The following is a 6,000-nucleotide window of genomic DNA, read 5'->3' as shown; positions in this document are numbered from 1 at the left end:
AGGAAGGAAGGAAGGAAGGAGGAAAGGATGGGGAATAAAGGGAAGAATGAGTGAAGAAGGTAAGTGGTGGAGAAATCGGATAAAAATCGATGAAGATCGCGAGTGGGAAGAAAGGCAAGAAGTGAGACACACATATGGGTTCGAGTCCCACAGGTAGGTTTATTTAATTGAATTGTTACACACACACACACACACACACACACACACACACACACACACACACACACACACACACACACACACACAATATTGTACAACACGGCTATTACTTAGCTTACTCTTTTTTAATGCTTGTAACAACATCTTTACACTGTTATATTTTATAAATTTATTATTCTGTAAGCTGTATATTTTTAGCAGAAATGCTGCTATACCCAATAAACCGTATATTATTATTATCAATATATATTATATATATATATATATATATATATATATATATATATATATATATATATATATATACATATATATATGTAGGTGAGGTGGTAAAATGAAACGTTAAAGCTACAGTATGGAGCTTTATTCAGAACCAAACGTTTCGACCTCTTGGGTTCCATACTCTAGCCTTAACGTTTCATTTTGTCACCTCACCTTCATATTTTTCTGTCTTTATATATACATACATACATTTATATATATATATATATATATATATATATATATATATTATATATATATATATATATATATATATATATATATATATATATATATATATATATATATATATATATTGGGATAAAGGTCATTCAGAATACATGTTCTGTTGAAGTTATTATGGATTTTAGAAACTTACTTAGTACCCTCGCCTACGAAGACCGAAACACCGTTAGAAAAATTGAAAAAGCAAACTGCAAACTGAATAATGCTGTAACTGCTGTCGACTTCAACAGAACACACATACATACAGATACATACATATATATATATATATATATATATATATATATATATATATATATATATATATAAAGAGAGGAAGAGGTGGAGGAGGGGGAGAAGAGTGAGCAAAGGACAGCGAGAAAGGACAAGAGAGATTCCAGACAAGAAGAAAGACGAAAAAGAATGCCAAGAATTATTTGCCGACAATGGACGACTTTTATCTGAAGAAGGCGCAGGAAGTGGAAGAGGAGGAGGAGGAGGAGGAGGAGGAGGAGGAGGAGGAGGAGGAGGAGGAGGAGGAGGAGGAGGAGGAGAAGGAGGAGGAGGAGGAGGAGGAGGAAGAGGAGGAGGAGGAGTGCGAATTTGTCCAGATGTGGTGGTCGGTTGAGAGAGAGAGAGAGAGAGAGAGAGAGAGAGAGAGAGAGAGAGAGAGAGAGAGAGAGAGAGAGAGAGAGAGAGAGACAGAGAGAGAAAGAGAGAAAGAGACTCTCTTTTGGGGTGACATTTCCTTCCAGTCTATACCTTCAAAGCTCTTTGCTACATCGACGAGAAACACACCCAAAGAAGAAAGATGGAAATTTCGGCAAAGATTTGGCATATCAGCCAGACAACTACCTGATGGCAGACTACCACGTTGCCATGGACGTCATAAGATAGCCAATCATATTCGTTCTTTGCCTCCTCTCGACCAATCATGGTTTATTTACGACCCCGGTGTCAAAAACGCTGGATGCATCAAAAAATGACTAAATTTCAAATGTCGCAGATCACCAATAATACTATTCCAAAATAAACCAGTTGTAAATGGATCACGTAAAAATGTATATTTATATATCTATTGTCATTTTAAGAGAATTTGATGCACTGTGTACCAGATTCCTGTTCTCTTAGTTCAAACTATGTCGTGGAATGTTCAGGGGTTGGACGGAAACATCACAATATATATACATATATACACACACACACATATATATATATATATATATATATATATATATATGTATATATATATATATATAATGAATGTACAATAAACATACAATTATGATTACAATCATCACGAAGGCCCTACTCTCCTTATTTCTTTTATTTTCATTCTTATTTATTTTTCATTATTTTTCTATTTCATTTTATTTCATTTTATGTTTTGTCTTGCAGTAAAACATATTCTGTTGCCTTTAATGAATGTAAGGAAAAATAGAAAATGTACACTTATGCCCGAGTATTGGAAACAACCGGTTTTTTTTTTACCACAATTGATACAAAATGAAAGTGATATATGTATATATATATATATATATATATATATATATATATATTATACATATATACATATATAGGGGAATCCAGATTAATATCACTGTGAGTCTGTGTAATGTGTTATAATTTATGCTGAGAGAGAGAGAGAGAGAGAGAGAGAGAGAGAGAGAGAGAGAGAGAGAGAGAGAGAGAGAGAGAGAGAGAGAGAGAGAGAGAGAGAGAGCGATAGAGAGGGAGATGTCAGTGTTCATCAGAAATGCTGCCACAAAACAAGCTACATTTGTTGCTAGGTTGTAGATCCAGGACAAACACCTTCCCCCCTTAACCCTCCAACACCTACACAAGCACCTCCTCCCTCCCGGCACTTCGTTCCCATCATCAAAAAATCACAACGGTTGTGGATCTTTCAACAACCCTTTGTATTTCTACCTCTATCAGGATTCTTCAGAATACAATCAACCCTTTGTGTTTAGCTTTTGTAGATTACGAAAAGGCCTTTGATTCGGTAGAACAAACAGCAATACTATGCTCTACAGTAAACAGGGTGCTAACGAACACAATGTAAGGATTCTGCAGAACTTTCACGTGAAGAACACTATTATTCGACTACATGAAGATAATTTGGTTTAACGTCACAAACTCCTCCCATCGGAAGGCTAGTACGGTGCCCCTTACAGAGGATTTTGTAGCGTGGAATTTAATGAACCATGCCCTTGGTTCAACTTCGCCGGTGGCAGGATTCGAACCGCCATCCCCTCAAGTAACGACGTCCTAACCTGCTCGGCCAGCGAGCTTCCATGAAGATACGGAGCAAAATTAAGATCATGAAAGAAATTAAGATGATATAATTCAAACCAAGTTTATTAACAGTTTGCTTCGATGAGAATTTTCAGAGTTGAAACGGGAAGAGAAAGGTTCTAATATAAATTTGAAATTTTCTAATTCTTTGAGAATGGTGGATGACATTATTCTTATTTCAGAGACAACAGAAGACTTTCGAAATTACGTTCAATGGTTTGAACACGAAAAGTATAAAGATGGACAAGTCAAACCGAAATGATGTTTAACTCTAAAGATTCCAAGTAAAACTATTATCACTGATGGTGACGATCTTGAAGAAGTTCAGCAGAGTAAACATTCTAACAAGTGGCCCATACCACCGCAAAGTCCCAATTTCCGTTGGTGATCCAGTGACCGTTGCCAGCCATCACAGGGCCTTGGTACAGGACAAAAGATTCAACAAAACTCAAGGCAACAGTTACCATAACAACACATCATATCACTGTACGCATGTATACACATACAAGCTAGAGCACACCACGTCTCCCATTTCCAAGCCATTAAGGACCATGGCAGAGGATGTTCGAGTCCCGCTCACCCTGAACATTGGCTGTTAAGCCACTACTCTTGCAGGAATGGCAGCGGGTACCCCAACCATCGACATGTTGGCTCGCTATTGTCCTTAACTATAATGCTGAGTGGACAGCCGCAGAGAGATATGGTATGGCCCAATCTAATCCACTGGGAGCCCAGTATCGAACGCACACACGTAACAACATATATATATATATATATATATATATATATATATATATACGTATATATTATATATATATGCACACACGTACATGTATGTTATGCATACATGCACACAGTCGTATGAACCGTTCTGCACATGCGTTTGACCGTATACGTCTGTCTGTGAGTTCGCGTATTTACATCTAGCGCTTAAGGAAGAAGTTTGCGCGGGAGAGGATGGAGACAGATGAGGAGGAGGAGGAGGAGGAGGAGGAGGAGGAGGAGGAGGAGGAGGCCGCTGAGAGCTGGGAAAGAGGGAGGTCGGCGGAAACTATGGAGGGAATGTGGTTTAGAAAAATGGAGTAATCCTTTAAAGTGGAGTGGAAGATTGAGCGCGCGTAGGCCACAGAGGTGGGTGAGCATGGAAGAACTTTTGGAGGGAACGTGTGGAGGGAACGTGTGGAAGCTTACCACGTCGGGGGAAAGGAGGAGGGAAGGAGGAAGGAGGGAAAGAAAAGAAGGAAGAAAGGAAGAGAGGAGGGAAGGGAGGAAGGAAGAAAGGAAGAAATAAAGAGAGAAGGGAAGGGAGAAAGGAAAGAAGGAAGGGAGGAAAGAAGGAAGGGAGGAAAGAAGGAGGGAAGGTAAAGAAGGGATGAAAGAAGGAAGGAAGGAAAAGAAAAGAAAGAAAGAAGTAAAGGAAAAAAAGAAAGAAAAGGGGAGAAGAAAGGAGGGAGAAGAGAAACCAAGAGGGAAACACGAAAGCTGGACAATCACACATTATGTATGTGTGCGCGCGTGTATGTGATATATATATATATATATATATATATATATATATATAGAGAGAGAGAGAGAGAGAGAGAGAGGGGAAGATGGATATGCATTTACATACTTCGTTACAGCATGTGTGTGTGTGTGTGTGTGTGTGTGTGTGTGTGTGTGTGTGTGTGTGTGTGTGTGTGTGTGTGTGTGTGTGAGTGTGCATGTGTACGATCACATCCACGTGAGTCCCCCTAAAGCCTGTCTAGTCATGCTTACAGCCTTCCAACTCCGCAAGCAAGCAAGCAAGCAAGCAAGCATGCACATCACTTAAACAGAATCAATGACTACACCAAGGCCATTGAAGCCTAGAGACTCGACGGAACCCGGGCAGAGCAATGGGCGGGTAAGGATTCTCACGCCCAAGCCCTCCGGGTGAGCCATGGGCGGACTACTGGAGAACCGCGCCCACTGGGGCGACGCCCTCCGTCTCACTTGCCCCGTGGAGAAGTGGACAGGGGGAAACCCACGTCTGTTTCTGACCCTGGACAGGAGGAAACCCACACGTCTGTTCCTCGCCCTGGACAGTAGACACCCCATGCTCGTTCGTCTTACGAGGAAAACCGGGCAGTTGACAATGTGCGGCTGTTGTTCGTAGGACAACTGAACACGAGACAACTCACTCCTGTTTCCGCTCGAACAAGTGGATGACAACTTACACCAGGAGAACTGGGCAGTTAACAACACACAACCTGCTGGCTGGACAAGTGGACAACAGAGAATCCATACCCGTTCCCGGTAGGATAAATGGACAGGAGACCACCCAATAGTCTTCTGTTTGACAGGACAGTTGGGGCAGTGGCCTAAACCTTCTAGGATGACTGAACAACCGGACAATTCATCTTGTCCAAGTGGGCAGCGGACAATCTGTCCCACAACTGGACAACTGGCCAACCCTTCTGGTCCAAGTGGACAGGGGACAATCTGTCCCCCAACTGGACGACTGGCCAACCCTTCTGGCCCAAGTGGAAGGCGGACAATCTGTCCCCCAACTGGACAACTGGCCAACCCTTCTGGTCCAAGTGGAGAGGGGACAATCTATTCCGCAGCTGGACAACTGGTCAACCCTTCTGGTCCAAGTGGACAACTGGCCAACCCTTCTGGTCCAAGTGGAGAGGGGACAATCTATTCCGCAGCTGGACAACTGGTCAACCCTTCTGGTCCAAGTGAACAGCGGACAATCTGTCCTCCAACTGGACAACTGACCAACCCCCCTGGTCCAAGTGGACAGGGGACAATCTGTCCCCCAACGGGACAACTGGCCAACCCTTCTGGTCCAAGTGGACAGCAGATAATCTGACCCGTTTCCATGTCAGACATGGGGAGAGAAGATGACCTAAGTCTGCTCCTCCCGGTGGGACAAGTGACCTAGCCTCCCAGTCATCGATTACGTCGTTCATGGCTTCGATAACATGCACTCGATACGCGCCCCACCCCCCTCCCCTCCCCGTCCCCCTCCACGTCCCCCTTCGGCCGTTGTTTTCCAGCCTTTTTGGGGTCTGGACCTCTCTTACAGCG

At 42.5% G+C, this 6,000-nt stretch overlaps 1 protein-coding gene across 13 annotated transcripts in view; it reads right to left on the bottom strand.

The window, feature by feature from the left end:
- LOC143022150 (uncharacterized) overlaps positions 1–6,000 on the bottom strand; it is a 630,899-nt gene that overhangs the window by 60,857 nt on the left and 564,042 nt on the right. The window lies entirely within an intron of this gene.

The sequence above is a fragment of the Oratosquilla oratoria genome, chromosome 44 (genome assembly GCF_046742065.1).
Source record: "Oratosquilla oratoria isolate Oo_2021 chromosome 44, ASM4674206v1, whole genome shotgun sequence".
Lineage (NCBI taxonomy): Eukaryota > Metazoa > Arthropoda > Malacostraca > Stomatopoda > Squillidae > Oratosquilla > Oratosquilla oratoria.
Note: the sequence above shows the minus strand (reverse complement) of the source record. Positions and strands in the feature narration are given on the sequence as shown.